Here is a 19,360-nt window from a genome sequence, read left to right as displayed (position 1 = left end):
TTATCGTTTTAATGGAAGTTTCATATTTTCACCACGATTTTCCATGATGCGTTTTGGGAACCCGTGGAGATGGCCAAACAGGGGAAATCGTCCCTTATTGGAGTTTTGGGACCAAGGGCGGTGTCTAGATCTTCGTATTGTACATCTTGATGGAGGAAAAGTGCTCTCCCGCGAGGGGTGGTGGAGAAAGCCCGCTCCTACAAGGTGAAGTGCCTATACTTCAGGCACGTAATAAATATAAATTACATGTTATCCAAGCACGGTGACCGGAGCACATTCCGCTTGTGAGGCCACTCGATATTTATGCCCTCGCGCGGGGGAACGTCCTCGAGTGTAGAGCACATGCCCCACCCCCCGGCCTATAGTCAGCCAAGTTCTCCGTGCCAGAGCCCAATTTCGGTCAAGTAGGTTCTTAACTTCTCGTGTTTCGGACCACGAGAAGCATAGAACAGAAGTAATAGGACCCTTTCAAACGCAACAATTCTCTAGAAATACTGCGATCGATTGTCGTACACGACGCAAATAGTTCTAGCACGTAGTTTAAGTTTTATGCGCAAATTATGTTGAGTGCGAGCGGCAATTTCGTCGAATCCCCGACTAACGATTTCCAGGCGCCCTGGCAACTTGTAACATGCAAAGGGTCTCTGGGGCTCCGAACCAGAGTTTTGTTTCCAGTATCGCCATAGAAAGATATATTGCCGGGCTTAATGGCCGAGGACCATTGTGCGATTTTCCAGAAATATTTCCGGTCCCTTGGCCGATCGCAGGCCTAGGGGTGAGCTTGAGTTATGCGAACTTTGACCAGCCTCTGGGCCTTCCGAGGCCCAATTAGATGCTTAGGACCGCCCACACGTAATGAGGGAAATCAGTGATTTCTGAGGGAACGAATGCTACCCTGCTGACACTTCTTATATAATGTGTGATCTAGTAAGTGGGGTTGATCATTGAGAGTTTAGACAGCGACACGAGATTTACGGAGAGTTTGGGGTTGACGGCATGTGACGTAGACTTTAGTTAGTGTGCGTTGTGAGCATTGTGGGTTGTGCGAAGTTTTTATGCGGCGCGAGGTCAGTACAGTTCTGAAAGGTTCCCGAGTACAGATTCGTTCCAGTAATTGTAAAGGTAGCATAAAGTTACCTTCCATCTAAAAAGTTGGTTAACATTTTTCATTTTTAATTTTTGCTCATCCAAATATTAGATACAATGGATATGGAACTTAGTAATTCGTCCTATGAATCTGCGTCTGGAATCATGCGTAAGGGACGTCGAAATAGAATAATTTCATTCATCATCATCGGTCATGGCAACCGACAGAAGTGCCACGGAGGAAGAAGTTTCGGAGTCTGATGTAGGGGTTCAAGATGATGCATGATGCAGAATGGCGGAAAATTGAAGAAAAGTTTGCATCAGAGGAGGAGTATTCAGAAGAAGAAGAGCTACTCCTCAAGGAGATGGAGTGCGACGATCCAGTTGCATTATATAAATTATTCTTCACGGACGAGATATTGGATATCATCGTAGAAGAGACGAATAGGTACGCTGTTCAGTATGTAGTGAATGCAGCATATAGCAGGAGACATCATCAACAAGCATGGAACCCCATTACAAAGTGTGAAACATAAACCTTTATTGGTATCTTGCTTGTTATGGGTGTAGAGCAGGTACCCTAAATTCGACTATATTGGTCAAAAAAGGCGATGTATGCGAATACGCGGATAATGAAAGAAAAGAAACGCGATCCATTCTTGGCAATATGAAAGTACTTGCACTTTTCTGATAATCGAGGTAAAAATATAGTAATGGACGATAGCATGGTACCGAGGAAAGGACGACTTAGCTTTCGTCATTGTATACCCGCTAAACGGCAAAAATACGGTATAAAACTGTACCAACTCTGCCTTCCTGACGGATATACATATAATGTGCATATTTATTCCGGATAAAATGAAACAAGAAATCTAAAAACACATTCTCATGATGTAGTCACGACATTGATACGAGATCTATTATTCAAGGACCGGATTTTATTTACCGACAGATTTTATACATGTATTCTTTTATCCGAAGATCTTCTCACGAAAAAAATAATACATTTGCGGTACAGTCAAAATGAATAGAAAGATTCTACCGCCACAGGCAAAGCAGAACCAGAAACGGAGCTACATTATATCTCTCGAAAATCGGATCGGCGTGAAATTTTTAAAGTGGACCGACAAAAGACCCCTCTGTAAGTTAACCACTTCGATATCTCACCATTGCGCCATTATTCGCGGCAAAGATCATACATTAAAACCAGACACCGTTTTTTCTAACAATAGTGCGAAGAAGGGAGTTGATATGTCAGATCAAATGTGTTCCTATTATAAATGTTTACGGAAAACGGTAAAATGGTATAGAAAGTTGTTATGGAGCTTATATACGGGAGCTCTTTAGTAAATGCATGGTACTTCAACAAAAAGTGGGGAACCAAGCGTTACAAAATCTTAAAACTTAGGGAGAAAATTATTGATTATCTATTGGAGAGTGTTGAGAATCCACCAAGTGAAGGGCTAATAGGAAGAATAATGAAACACATTTTTTATGTATACACCAAGGACCCGCGAGGAAGATAAGGAAAAGATGTAAAGAGTGCTACAAACGCTTAACAAACTTAAAAGGCACACAGTCCGCCGCAAATAAAGTAAAAGGAGTAATGACCTACTGTAGATGTTATCCGGATAACCCGGCACTTTGTTTAAAACGTTTTAGAAAATTGCATCGGTAACATAAGTCGTTATATTTTGTTATATTTAATGTATTAATTAAGTTAAAAGTTATGTATTTTGTGTTAAACGTTTGATTATATGTAAGAAATCTTAATGTACAATGATAAATCTATAAAATAACATTCTGTACTACGTATTTTTTGATTAACCAACGTGGCCCATCCGTGATGCATGTCGTCCGACGGAACAATCTAGCATGGGTAACCGGTGGTTCATGCCGCCGCAGGGAACAGACATCCATGCGCCACCGGCGAGACAGACCGGCGTCAACGTGTTAAAGTAGAGCCCCAAACTGTATGCGGGCGTTACCAATTGGTATAAAGTCACACGTTTTACTGACGACCTTACCCTCCGAATATATGACCCGCTGTATCGACAGTATAATTTCGTGCTCAAAGAAAGAAATTATTATTCATTTCAATGACGAGCACTTTAACGACATGCATAAATTAGATGATCTGGTGTCAAACCGTTCGAGAACGTTGCCATCTTCGGTGGGAGATGAACGTCTATATCAATATCTTCACCTATCCAGGAATTCCGAAAGTCAAAGCAAGAATTCCATGATTAAATACGCTGTACTCTATTGGCATAGTACACCCTATTTCATGGTATAAATGTTAACCCTTTGCGGACGACAACATCTTCGGGGCTTTTGCGAATTTCATAATACAATAAAATGATCTTACATATAAATTCTATCTCACGAAAACATTATATTTGGATTATTTATCTATATCTACACCGTTAAAATTATATCTTTACAAGAATCATTGGTTTCACTTCGTGAGATACTTTATTAAACATTCCCCAAGATACATTCTCATCTTCTATCGCTTTGGTCAGTTTCCATCGCATTAATTTCATTATAAATACGTCGGATTTCGGCATGAACCGTATCAAAACAATACTCGTCCACACTGTAGCTCAGCTCATTTGTGAAATCCATTTTTGTAGAAGGTCTGTTGTCACACTCGTCAAGTTTCAACTAATGTCGGAACCATTGTCAGGAGCTACATTCTGAGAAGAATCTTTCATTACCGTATTTCTGTTATGATGGGTCATTTCACGCATCGTATAAAAGACTATCAACCGCTAAGGAACCTTTCCAAGAACCAATAGTGCGATCCTATCGGTTGGAGGTAACGAAATCAAACAACGCATGTCGCCTCTCACTCGCCACTCGTCCGCAAAAGGTTAAAGTCCAAGGGCAAACCACTGTAGGACGATACGCTCAGATATAGAGCCAAACTTTATGGCGAAGGCCTTACCATCCGAGAAGCTAACCCGCTGTACCGATATTATATCTACGTATTCAGAGGAGAAAATTAAAATGCATGTTTAGTGACTGGTACGTTAATATCATGTCTGAATTAGAAAATTTGCGGTCAAACCGCTCGAGAACGTTATCGCCTTCTGTCAGAACAGAACGACTAAGTCATAACATCCACCTATCCTGTGATTGCAAGGACCAAAGCAGGTGTTCCGGGAGTAAATCCACTGATCATTACTGGCTATAGTCTCCTTAATTCAGGGTTTGAATATTACAGTGGAACGCCAAACCATTTGAAGCGGTTAACAATTTGAATCGAGCCAAACCTTTTACCGAAAGCTTTACCTGCGGTCAATCTAATCCGCTGTATCGAGAGTATAACATCGTGTAGAGTCGAACATATCTCTCTAAATTTTAGTGACACTTTAATTTCAAGAATGAATTCGAAGATAGACTGTGAAACCGTTCGAGAACGTTACAGCCTTCTTTTAGCGTCGCACAGACAAGTCAAAAGCTTCATCTTTCCAGTGAATTCGAGGGATGAACCATGTATTCCGGGAGAATATCGGCTGAAGAGTATTGGCAATAGAGAACCTAAGTTCGAGGTATGAAAATTAAAATATGGCGGCAAATCATAGGAGATCTATACCAATTCGTATGACGATAAACATGTTACCGCACACCCTACTTTCCGCGAACCCAACCCGGTGTATCGAAGGTATATTTACGTGTTCATAGAAGAAAATTTGTACTCATTTCAGTGACAGGCATCTCTATCTTATGGATGAATAAGGAGATCGCGAGTCAATCAGTTCGAGAACGTTATCGCCTTTTTTGAGAGTCGCATAGCTAAGTCATTACCTTCGCCGATCCTGTTATTCTGACAGTCAAACCAGGTATTACGGGCGTAAATTCACTGTACACTTTTGGCAATATACACCTCAAATCACGGTTTGAATATTAATGCAGTCCGTCAAGCCGTTGCATAACATTATCTATTATTGTAGGTTTAAACTTCTTACAGAATGCCTTACCCTCCGAAAGACATATCACTTCTATCGAGAGTATAACACCATGTTCAGAGGTAGGAACTAGTATACATTTTAGTAACGGGCACCTCAATTTCATGCATGAATTAATAGATTCTGGGTGGATCCGCTCGAGAACTTTGCCATCTTCTATGAGAGCCGAATGGCTAAGTCAATCACTTCACCCATCCTGCGATTCAAACCAGGTACCCCGGCAGAAAATCCGTTGAGTAGTAAAGGTAATAAACACCTTCATTAACGGTTTGAATATTAAAGTAGTGCGTCAAACCGTTTGTGAACGTTACCATACTGTATGAGAGTCGTATGGATAAGTCAATATCTTCACCTATCCCGTGACTCGGAACGTCAAACAAGGTATTCCTGGAGTAAATCCGCTGAACAGTATTGACAATAGACATTTTAGTTTACAGTTTCAATGGAAGTTTGAAGCGTCTAACCGTTTGAGAGCACTGCCAATTGGTAGGAAGTCAAACACTTTACCTATGTCCTTAACGTCCAAGAATCAAACCCGCCATATCGTGAGAATTGCTACGTGTTTAGGGAAACATATTATTATACTAATTAGTGACGAGCACCTTAACTTCATGAATGTATTAAAAGATCGAGAATCAGTTCGCTCTGAAACGTTACCAACTTCTGTGAGAGACGAGGGGCTAAGTCAATGGCATCACCTATCCTGCGATTCGGAGAGGCAAATCAGGTATTCCGGAAGTAAATCCGCTGAGCAATATGGGCAATATATACCTTAATTCGCGTTATGAACATTGAAGTAGAAAGTCAATGCGCCTGAGATCATTATCAATTTGTATAACGACAATAGTTCTACCGGAGACAATACCGTGAGAGAACTTAACTCGCTGTAGCCACTGTCATAGTTATCATTCACGGAAACAAAATAGTAGGCATTATTGCAGAAGCACAACTTATTTCCATGTATGAGCAGTACTATCGAGAGCCAAACCGAACGAGGACGATCCCCTTTTCTTTGGTAGACGAACGGATAAGTTAGTAGCTTGATCTATCCTGTCATTTCGGTAGTGAAACCATGTATTCCGAGAGTAAATCCCCTGAGCAAAATTGGCAATTGCCATCTTACTGCACGTTTTGAATATTAATGCAGACCGTCAATCCGGTGTAGATCGTTACCAATTGCTATAAAGTCATAAGACTTACAGAAGATCTTATATCCCGAGAAGCTAACCCGCCGTATCGGGGGTTTAACTTCGCAATTAGAGAAACACATCAGCATTCGTTTTAGCCACCGCATCTTAAATTCACGTATGAATTAGAATATCGATCGGCAAACCGATCGAGAGCGTTGTCACCTTCTGTGAGAGATGAACAGCTAAGTGAGCAGCTTCACCTATCCTCAGATACCCGGATTCAAACCAGGTATTCTGGGAGTAAATCGGCTGAACAGTATTGGCAATAAACACCATAATTCACTGTTTGAATATTACTGAAGAGGGTCAAATCAATTGAGAACGTTACCAATTGCTACAAAGTCAAACGTTTGACCGAAGACCTTACCCTCCGGACATCTAACCCGCTGTATCGAGAGTATAACATGGAGTTCAGAGGGACGAATTAGTATACATTTTAGTGACGCGCACCCCAATTTCCTGCATGAATTAGAAGTTCGACTGTCAAACTTTTAGAGAACGATACCATCTTCTTTAAAATTCGAAAAGCTAAGTCAACAACTCCACCTATCCTGTTGTTCCGATAGTAAAACCAGGTATTCCGAGGGTAAGACCGCAGGACAAATTTGGCAATAGACACCTTAGTTCATGGTTTGAATATTAAAATAGAGCGTCAAACCGTTTGAGAACGTTACCAATTGCTATAAAGTCAAAGGCATTACAGAATATCATACCACCCGGAAAAATTAACCCGGAGTATGGATGCAATAACTTCGTCTTCAGAGAAAGAAATTGGTCTTCATTTCAGTGAAGGGCACCATAACTTCATGTATGAATTTGAAGACCGAGGGTCAAACCGTCCGAGAACGTTAGCACCCTCCTTGAGAGTCGAATGGATATGTCAATAGCTCCAGCTACCATGTGATTCTGAGAGTTAAAACACGTATACCTGGAGTAAATCCGTTGTACAATGTTATCATTAGACACCGAAATTCACGGTTTGAATATAAGCGTATGTCGTCAAAGCGTTCCAGAGCGTTACCAATTTCTATAAAGGCAAACGGTTCATCGAAGGCTTTACCTTCCGCGAACATCACCCTTATCATCGACATTATGAGTTCGTGTTCGCAAGAAGTAACTAGTATTCATTTCAGTGACGGGCCCCTTAAGTTCATCTATGAATCAGAAGATCGATCGTCAAACCTCTCTAGAACGATATCGCCTTCCATGAGTGTCGTTCGGCTAAGACAATAGCTTCATCTACTCTGTGATTCCAATAGACAAATCAGGTATTCCGAGAATTGATAGGCTGAACAGTATTTGGCAAGAGACACATTGATTCAGGGTTTGTATTCCAAATGAGTCTGTCGACTCATCTGAAATTGTTACCAATTCGTATAAAGTCAAACATCCTACCGAATACCTAACCCTCCGAATGATTAACCCTCTGCATCCACAGTGTAACTTCATGTTCACGGAAGGAAACTAATATTCCGTTTAGTGACGGGCACCTTAATTTCATGTATATATTAGAAGATACAGTATCAAACCGTTTGTGAACGTCACCAACTTCTTTGAGTGTCGATCGGCTAGGCTAACAACTTCACCTACCCTGTTATTCCGAGAGTCAAACCAGCCATTGCGGGAGAAATTCCACCGAATTGTATAGGCAATTGACCCCGTAACTCACGGTATGAAGATTGAAGTCGAGATTCAATCAGTCGGAGATCATTGACAATTGGTATGGAGTCACTTCTTTTACGGAAAGCCTTACCTAGCGCGAAACATACCCGCCGAATCGAGAGTGTAACTTCATCTTTAGAGGCACATATTAGTATATGTTTTAGTGGCGGCACTTTAGATTTATGTATGAATTATAATGTCGAGGGTCAAACCGTTCGAAAACGTTGCCACCTTCTGTGATGGTCGAACTACTAAGTCAATAGTTTCATGTCTCGTGCGATTCCGACAGTCAGACCAGGTATTCCGGGAGCGAATCAGCTGAACAGTATTGGCAAAAGTCACCTTAGTTCCCAGGTTGAATATTAAAGTACAGCGTCAAATCGTTTGAGATCGTTACCAATTGGCATAAAGTTATGCGATTTATTGAAGACCTTACACTACGCAAGCCTAATCCGCTGCATCGAAATTATAATTTCGTGTTCAGAGAAACATATTTTAATACATTATAGTGTCGCGCACCTTAATTTCATGTATGATTTACAAGATCGAGTGTCACACAGTTCGCGTACGTTACCGTCTTCCTTGAGAGTCGAACTGTTAAGTCAACAGTTTCACCTATCCTGTGGTTCCGAGAGTCATGCCTGGAATTCCGGTAATAAGTCCGCTGAAAACTATTGGCAATAGACAACTCAATGCACGGTTTGAATATTAAGGCAGGCCGACATGCCGCTGTAGAACATTGCCAAATCGTTCTATACCAATAACTATCGTTCAGCAACGGTTTGACTCTGCACTGCAGTATATATACCGTGAAATTGGGTGTATAATGTCAATACTGTGCAGCGGACCTACTCCCGGAATACCTGGTTTGTCTCTCGGAATCACAAGATAGGCGCAGCTGTTAACTTAGCTGTTCGTCTCCCAAAGGAGGTGCTAACGTTCTCGATCTGTTTGGCCCCCAATCTACTGATTGATAGGTGAAATTATGGTGCCCGTCTGTAACATTTATGCAATTTTGCTTCAGTGAGCACGAAGACGTACACCCGACACAGCAGGTTAGCTTCACGGAACCTACGGCATTACGGGATGTTGTGCTATAAATGCAAATGCTATAAAGCGGATTTGCTCCAAGAGGACGTGGTTTGACTCTCGGAATCATAGGATGGGTGCAGCTTTTGACATTGCCATTCGAATCTCAAAGATTGTGGTATCGTTCTAGACCTGCTTGACCCTCTATCTTCTAATTCATACATGAGGATAAAGTGCCCGTCACTGAAATGAATATAAACTTCTTTCTCTGATACGAAGTTATATTCTCGATTACGCGAGTGAAGTGCACGGAAGGTATCGCCTTCGCTAAAACGTTTGACTTCATGGCAATTGGTAACGATGACATCCGGTGTGAGGCTCTATATTAATATTCAAGCAGAGGTCTCAGGTGTATATTGCCAATACTGTTTAGCCAATTTACTCCCGGAATACCTGCTTGGGCTCTAGGAATCACAGTATAGGTGGAGGTATTGACTTATCCTTCCTATCCTCAAAGTGGGTGATAGCGTTCTCGCACAGTTTGATGCTAGATTATATAATTCATACATAAAATTATGGTGCCCGACATTAAAATGCATAATAAATTGTTCCAATGAACACGATGTTATACTCCCGATACAGCGGGATAGCTTCTCCAAGGAAAGTCCATCTGTAAAAAGTTTGACTCTATATGAATAAGTAACATTCTACAACGGTTTGGATCTGTACCTTGGTATGTATACCGCGAAATAGGTTGTAAATAGACTTTATTATACAGGGGATTTACTCCCGGAATACCAGGTTTAACTAATGAATCACAGGGTAGATGAAGCTATTGTCTCAGACGTACGACACTCGTAGCAGGCGGTAACGTTCCAGAGCAGTTTGACGATCGATCTTCGTCTTCATACATGAAGTTAAGGTACCCGTCACTGAAATGAATATTAATTTCTTTCCCTGAACACGAAGATATACACTCGATACAGCGGGTTATGTTCTGTGATGTAATGTATTCGTATAAGGGAAGGAGTCTATAACAATCATTAATGTTCTCCGACGGGTTGACACTCTACTACAATATTCATACCGTGAATTAAGATGTTCATTGCCAATACTATCCAGCGGATTTGTCCCTGAATACCTGGTTTGAAGCTCAGAATCGAAGTATGGGTGAAGCTATTGACATAGCCGTTCGTGTCTCCGAGAACCTGGTAAATTTCTCGTACGTTTTTACACTTGATCTTCTTACTTACTATGAAATTCAGGTCTCCGTCACTAAAATGTTTACAAATGTGTTTCCCTAAACACGTAGTAATACTCTCGTTTCGGCGGGTTAGTTTCTCGGACGGTGGCGCTTTCGGTAAAGCGTTTGACTGTGCAGCAATTAGGTACGTTCTCACACGGTGTGACCTTCTACTTCAGTATTCATTCCGCAAATTAGATATCTATTGCCAATACTGCACAGCGCATTTGCTCCTGGAATACCTGGATAGAATCTCGAAAACACAGGATAGGTGAAGCAGTTGACTCTGCTGTGTTTTGGTCAAAAAATATGATAACGTTTTCGAACGGTTTGACCCTCGATCGTCTAATTCATACACGAATTAAAGGTGGCGTTACAAAATCATATACTAGTATGATCCTCTAAACACGAAGTTATACTCTCGATGAAGCGAGTGAGGTGCGCGGATGGTACTACAGCCTTCGGTAAAACTTTTGACCTTACAACAATTTAAAACGTTCACAAACGGTTCGACGCTTATTTTAATATGCAAGCCGTGAATGAAGGTGTATATTACCCATTCTGTTCTGCGGACTTTCCCCCACACCTTGTTTGACTTTCGCAATCGCAGTGTAGGTGAAGCTATTGACTTGGCCGATCTACTCCCAAAGAAGGTGGGATCGTTCCGTAACGGTTTGACTCTCGATAATTCTGTTCGTACGTGAATATATGGTGTTCTTCTGCTATAATGTTTACCAATGTGTTTCCGTGAATAATATGTGAGGCACTCCCTACTGCGGGTTGTACAACTCGGGTGGTAATTTATTTTAATATTTTATAGGTTTATTAATTATTTAAAATAATTTATATATATATTACAATAATTATGTATAATAATTATACAATTATATAATTATAATTATATATATAATAATTATATATATATATATATATATATATATATATATATATATATATATAATAATAATAATAATATTCCTGATCAAAGGAATATTTTGATAAGATATTTATGTAAATTTATTTACTATTATTAGTTATAAAAATTTTAAAATAACTTTAAAAATTAGAGTTTAATTCAATTTTAAATAAATTACATATATTAATATTAAAATATAAATCTGTAAATTGTATATATTTTATTTTTATTTTACATTTATTTTTTTTATTATTGTTTAATATTATTTCAAATTGATTTATTTTTGAGATTGTAATATTTAATATTATTATAATGATTAATTTAAATTCTAATAATAAATTATCGAGTTTATTGATTTTTTATATGTCAATTATTTCTAGAATTTTAACGCTAATTTTTATAATAAATTTTATAAATTCGGTTGAAATAATTTATTTGAAAAATTTATTTAATTATTTCTTATTTATTTCATTGATAATAAAATCAGGATTACTTCCTTTTCATTCGTTAATAATTAAATCTTATGAGTTAATAAATTGGAATAGTATTTTTTTATCTTCAACTTTAATAAAAATAATTACTTTAAATTTTTATTGTTTAATTTTACAATTAGATTATAAAATAATTTTATTTGGTATTTTTAGAATTATATATTTATCCATTTATATACTAAAATTAATTAATATAAAAAAAATAATTGGATGTTCACCTATAATATTAAATTACATATTAATTATTGTTTATTATATTAATGAAAAATATTTTTATTTATTAATATTATTTTATATAGTAATTATTTATATATTATTATTTATATTACATAAATATAAATTTATAAATAGTAATTTAAATAATTTTATATTAAATTATTAAAATAATTTAATTATTTTATTTATATTAATTTTATTAATTTATTCAATATTACCAATTTTTTTTTCTTTTATTATTAAATGATTACTAATTAAAGCTCTATATATATTATTGAATAGAATATATTTATTAGACTTATAATTTTATTAATCAGAGATATTTATTTCTATTGCTATATGAACATTATTATATTTTTACTTGTATATATAAATTTCTTCTTAATTTGTTATTAATTTTAATTTTAAGTTGAATTTTTTAATATTACTTTTTGCAATACTTAAAATATTAGAAATATTTATATTTTATATATTATAAAAATTAAGTAATTAATATATTTTATTTATATAATTTTGAATTTGCAATTTAATTTCTTATAAGATATAATTAAAAATTAATAGATATGAGGAGTATTTTGTCTAATAAAAGAAAGAAATTGTAAATTTATTAACAAAAATTTAAAATTTTTTTATACTATGAATATTTAAAAATTTTTAATGTTATTAAAATTTTTATTTAAATAAAAATAATTAATTTTGAAAATTAAAAATAAATTTTAATTTAAGTCTTAATTAAATGATTAATATCAACAAATCATAAAGATATTGGCATTCTTTATTCTATATTAGCTATATGATCAGGAATAATTGATTTTTCCTTAAGATTTATAATTCGTGTAGGATTAAGGGTGCCTGGAATATTTTTAAATAATGAGCAATTATATAATTCTTTAATTACAATTCATGCAATTTAAATAATTTTTTATAGTTATACCTTTTTAAATTGGCGGATTTTGTAATTGATTAATTCCTTTAATATTAAGATCACCTTATATATCATTTCCTCGAATCAATAATATTAGATTGTGATTACTACCTCCATCATTATTATTATGATTATCTAGAAGAATTTTTAATGGAACTGATTGAACAGTATATCCACCTTTATCTAATAATATTTTTGTTTCATCCCCGTCTGCAGATTTTACAATTTTTTATTTACATATATCTGGTATTTCATCACTTTTACGTGCTACAAATTTATTAACTACAATTATATTAATAAAAAATTTTAGTTTAGATTTATATAAATACCTTTATTTCCTTGATCTGTTTTTATTACATTAATTTTATTATTATTATCTTTACCTGTAGTAGCAGGAGCTATTGCAATATTATTATTAGAACGTAATTTTAATACGTCTTTCTTTGATCCTATAGGAGGAGGAGACCCTGCATTATATCAACATTTATTTTGATTTTTTGGTCATCCAGAAGTTTATGTTCTTATTTTACCTGGTTTTGGATTAATTTCTCATATTATTATAAATGAATGTGGTAAAAAAGCAGTATATGGTAATTTAGGAATAATTTATGCAATATTAGGGATTGAATTTTTAGGTTTTACTGTTTGAGCTCATCATATATTTACTATTGGATTAGATGTAGGTGCTCGTGCTTATTTTACTTCAGCAACTATAGTTATTGCTGTTCCTACTGGAATTAAAGTTTTTAGCTGATTAGCAACTTATTATGGTTCAACATTTAAAATAAATAATTCTATTATATGATCTTTAGGTTTTATTTTACTATTTGCAATCGGAGGATTATACAGGAATTATATTATGTAATTCATATTTTGATATTATTTTACATGATACATATTATGTTGTTGTTCATTTTCATTACGTTTTATCAAAAGGAGCTGTTTTTTCGATTATTTCAAGATTTATTCACTGATATCCTTTAATTAGTGGTTTAATATTAAATAAGAAATGATTAGTTTATCAATTTTTAATAATATTTATTGGAGTAAATTTATCATTTTTTCTTCAACATTTTTTAGGGTTTGCAGCAATACCTCGACGTTATTCTGATTACCCTGATACTTATTATTGTTGAAATCTATTATCTTCAACTGGTTCTATTATTCCATTAAATACAATAATTTTTTTATAATTTTTAATTTTAGAAAGTTTAATTTACAAACGTTTATTCTGATTTAAATTTTTTCCATCTTCTTTAGAATGATTAATAAATTATTCTGCATTAAATCATTCACTTAATGAGTGTAGAATTTTAATAATTAAAAAATTGTAATATGGCAGAAATGTGCAATGAATTTAAAATTCAATTATATAAAATTTAATTTCGTTTATTAAAAATAGCAACATGAAATATATTTTTTTTTCAAAATTCAAATCCTTTTTATTATCATCATTTAATTTATTTACAGAATTCTATTATAATATTTATATTAATAATTATAGTTCTTACTTCATATTTAATTGCTGATATTTTAAATTATAAATTAATTAATTTGTATTTATTAAAAAATCATTTCATTGAAGTAATTTGAACAAATGTTCCAATAATTATTTTATAATTCATTTGTTTTCCATCTTTAAAAATTTTATATTATATTGATGAATTAGTAAATCCTTTATCACAATTAAATCAATTGGTCATCACTGATATTGATCTTACTAATATTCTGATTTTAATAATATTAATATATGAATCAATAAATAAATTTCGATTATTGGATACAGATAATGGAATAGTTATTCGCATAAAATTACCTTTACGTTTATTAGTTACATCAACTGATGTAATTTATTCTTGAACTGTACCATCTTTAGGTCTTAAAATTGATGCAATACCAAGACGAATTAAGCAATTTAATTTATTCTGCTTGCGTCCTTTTTATTATATTATTTTACATATTTTTACAAATAAAATTTAATCATTTTTCAAAATCTCATCATATTATTTTTGAATTTTCAATTTGATATAGACATTTTGTAGATTTAATATGATTATTTTCATATTTTAATTTTTATTTATTAGTTTTAATTTATTATGTATAGTATAAATAAATACATTTAATTTCCACTTAAATAATTATTATAAAATTAATATATGTAAAATACATGTTATAATAAATTTTATTTATTTATATTTATTATTAATGTTAGTTTCATTAATTTTATTTTTTCTTAATTTGTTATTTTCTATAATATTTAAAAATAAATTTGAAAAAGGTTATCTTTTGAATGTGGATTCAATATAAAGTCTATAGCTATTGCACCATTTTCTTTTCCTTCTCGTATAATACCCTTAATATTTTTAATTTCTGATGCCGAAATTATTTAATTAATACCAATTATTTTTAATTTAAATAATATAGTTGATAATTATATAGAGTTATTAATTTCTTTTTTTCTATTTTCATTATTCATTATTTCATTATTTGAATGAATAAATGAATATTTTAATTGATTATATCAATAAAATATAAACAGTTTAAAGAAAATTTTGATTTGTGAAATTAAAGATATAAAAAATTATTTGAAATTTAGAGTTATTTTAAATGTGAAAAAAATATTTGAAAAATCAAAAATTTTCCTTAATATTTTGAATATTATACTCTCTTCTTAAGCTATTTACATGTTTAAAGAATTAAAAATAAATGAAGCCTCTAACTTTATAATTAATATCAAATATACTATTGTTTCTAATATGTATATCTTAGAATATACTTTATACATTTTATATATATTTATATATATGTTTAATTGAAACCAAATTAGAGGTAATTTATTATTAATAAATTTAATGAATAATAATTTCAATTTTTATGTAGTTTATATAAAATTTTATATTTTCTATGTAAAGATATTTAAATATTAAATTATACAAATTAAATATATAAAAGTTAAAATTTCATACATAAAAAATATTATATATAATATGTTTATATATAATAATAATTAATAAATAAATAATTTAATTAAAAAAAAAAATAATGAAAATATAAAAATATAAAAATTAATAATACTATAAACTTTAAAATTAAGATAAATATTGATTTCATTTAATAATAATATAAATTTACTTGTAACTAATTCTATAATAATTTTCCCAAATATAATTTCATATAAATAAATATATTGTAATGATTTTAAGTAAGATTTTTTATAAATTAAATTTAAATTTATAAACTTACAGTAAAATATTATATTTTTTAAAAATATTAATTTATTTAGAATTCTATTTTAATAAAATCTTAATATAAATATTTTAAAAATTAATATTTTTATAAGAAAGTTTTAAATTATAATTTCTAATATAAATATTAAATTAAATATAATTTTACTTTATAAAATTCAAAAAATTATTGTAATTAATATGCAAAAATTTATTACATTATGTTATTTAATGTAAATTAAATTTAAATTTAAATTTCTATTTAATAAAATTATTATAATTCGAAAAGAATATATTAAAAATTTAATATTGTTCTAATAATTAAGTTTAAATTTCTAAATAAATTTATTTTTGAATTAATATTATTTTTAATTATTAAATCCTTACAATAAAATCCAACTAAAGAAGGAAAACCTATTAAACTAAATAATGAAAATATAAAAATTAATCTTTTTATTGGATAGATATAAAATATTCCATAATGAAATTTTAAATTTTGATTATTATTTAAATAATGAATATAACTTCCTACACGTATAAATATTAGAGATTTAAATATTGCACAAGTAAATATATGTAAAAAAACTAAATCCTTTAAGTTTAAAGATAAAATTCGTATTATAAAACCTAATTGACTTAAAGTTGAATATGCAACAATTTTTTTAATATCTAATTCAAAATTTGCAGAAATACCTGAATATAATAATGCTAATCTAGAAATTAATAAAATAAAATTTTTATAATTTATTTCCAATAATTCTAAATATCGAAATAATAAATATACACCTGTTGTTACGAATGTTGAAGAATGAACTAATGATGAAACTGGTGCTGGAGCTATTATAGCTATTGGTAATCATGTACAAATAGGAATTTGTGCTATTTTAGTAAAAATTATTATAATAAATAAAATTATTATTAAGTTATTAAATTTATAAAATAATAAATTTCATCTACCAAATATTATTATTATAGAAATTAATATTGATGAAGAACAATCACCTAAACGATTTAAAATAATTGTTAATATTCCGGAATTGAAAGATTTATTTTTTTGATACTAAATAATTAAGCAATAAGAGATTAATCCTAATGCATCTCAACCAATTATAATAGCTAATATATTAAAACTAATAATTAAACGATATAAAGAGACTAGGAATAATATTATTAAAAAAATCGTTTAATTAAAAAATTTTCTAAATTTATACAAATAATTATATAAAATAAAATTATTGATCTAATTAATGATACTAAAAATAAAAATATTATTCTTCTTGAATCTAAATAAATTATAAAAATAAATTTATAGAGAATTCAATCTAAAAATAATTCATTCTACAATATTATAACTAATTAATAAATAATAAAAATTTAAAATTAAACAAAATAAACTTGAAAAAAATAAATAAATTCTATAGTCACAAAATTTATTTATAATTTAAAATTAATATTTTATTAATAAAACTAATACTTAAAATTAATATATTGTAATTATTTAAATTTAAATTTAAAGTTAATTAAATACAATAATATTTGAAGGAATTCAATGTATTATTATAGTAAAATAATTAATTAACCTACCGTTTAATAAGTTAAACTTAAACGAATAATTACCATGACTAATTAATCAAAATAAATAAATTGAATAAATAAATCTTAATAAATAATATAAAAATAATATTAATATTAAAACTTTATATTTATAAATTAAACTTAATAATAAAAAGATTTCTATAATTACATTTATTCAAAAAGGAGCAGATCTATTTGAAGAACATAATATGAATCACATTAAAGATACTGAAGGTATTAAATTAATTATACCATTATTAATTATAAATAAACGTCTATTTGTTTGTTTACAAATTATTCCAATTAAATAAAATAACCCAGATGATCTTAATCCATCAGAAATTATTATTATACATATACCATAAATACCTGATTTAGTAAAAGTTATTATTCCTATTAATATTATTCCCATATGAATATTAGATGAAATAGCAACAATTAATTTCACGTCTAATTGACGTAAACATATAATTCTTAAAATTAATATACCTCAAATTTTAATTAGTAAAATATAATTATTTATTTTTAAAAAATAATATTTAAAAATAAATATCCGTAATAATCCATAACTTCTTAATTTTAATATAATTGATTCTAAAATTATTGAACCATAAAAGGGAGCTTCTACATGAGCTTCTAATAATCAAGAACGTATCATATATATAGGAATTTTAACTAAAAACTATAATAATATATAAATAAATATAAATATTGAAATATAATTACTAGTCAATTCTATTAAATTGAAATTGAAATTATTATTTTAAATATATAAATATATTGGAATAAATTATAAAGGCAATGAAAAAAATACAGTACAAAATGTTAAATAAAATCTTGCTAAAATGATATTTATAGAATTACCTCAATTTATTAATAATAAAAAAATAATTAATAATCCAGCTACAAATACTAAATAAAAAAATAAATAATTTACAGAAATAAAAAAAAATGTATATAAATCTCATTATTGTATTATTTATTAATAAACATAATTTATATTCTTTATTTAAATTTTAAAAAATTATAGAAAGAATTCATGAAGTTCAAATTGATAAATTGTAAGAACAAAATCTTAATCTTAAATTTATAATAATATACCTTTCATCTAATCAATTTAATTTTATCATTATAAAAAAGTTATTAAAAATAATAAAATAGAATCTAAAATTAAATTAATTTTAAATAAAAAAAATCTTAATAATAAAATTGCTAATACATTCATTTCAAAATTTTAATTAATTAATCTAATTAATTTAATTTTTTGATGACCATATATGTAATTTAATCTTACCATTAATGATAATGCTAAAATTGCTTCTCTTACTGAATAAGTTAAATATATTAAGTATATTCATCTATTATTATTACAAATTAAATATATTAAAATAGTAAAAGAAATATATTCAATTAAAATTAAAAATATTAGTAAATAATAATTAAAATAAAATAATATAATAAATTTAAATAATAAAGTAGTAATTATAATTTCAACAATTATTAAAGTTTAATAAAAACATTAATTTTGTATATTAATAATTATAATTAAATGTTTAAAGTAAAATTATATTTTTATATTAATAAAATTCCAAAAATTTTTTAAATAAAATTATAATAGTATTCAAAACTATTGTTTTTAATAAACAATTCTTTGAAAATTAAATTAGACATTATAATATACATATACATACATATGTCAATATAATTTACAATAATAATAAATATAATATTAACAGATTTGTCGTCATTAATTATATCATTTTTAATTATAAATTTAATATTAGAAATTAATAATTTTTATTCCACTTTAACATATTTATTATTTTTTT

General features: G+C 29.9%; 1 pseudogene; it reads left to right on the top strand.

The window, feature by feature from the left end:
- Window positions 1-1,361: 1,361 nt before the first annotated feature.
- On the top strand, window positions 1,362-14,037 carry LOC143220194 (cytochrome c oxidase subunit 1 pseudogene; annotated as a pseudogene).
- Window positions 14,038-19,360: the final 5,323 nt, after the last annotated feature.

This window comes from Lasioglossum baleicum, unplaced genomic scaffold (assembly GCF_051020765.1).
Source record: "Lasioglossum baleicum unplaced genomic scaffold, iyLasBale1 scaffold0354, whole genome shotgun sequence".
In the NCBI taxonomy this organism is placed as follows: Eukaryota; Metazoa; Arthropoda; class Insecta; order Hymenoptera; family Halictidae; genus Lasioglossum; species Lasioglossum baleicum.
The sequence above is the reverse complement of the archived record's forward strand: the minus strand, read 5'-3'. Positions and strand labels throughout refer to the sequence as shown.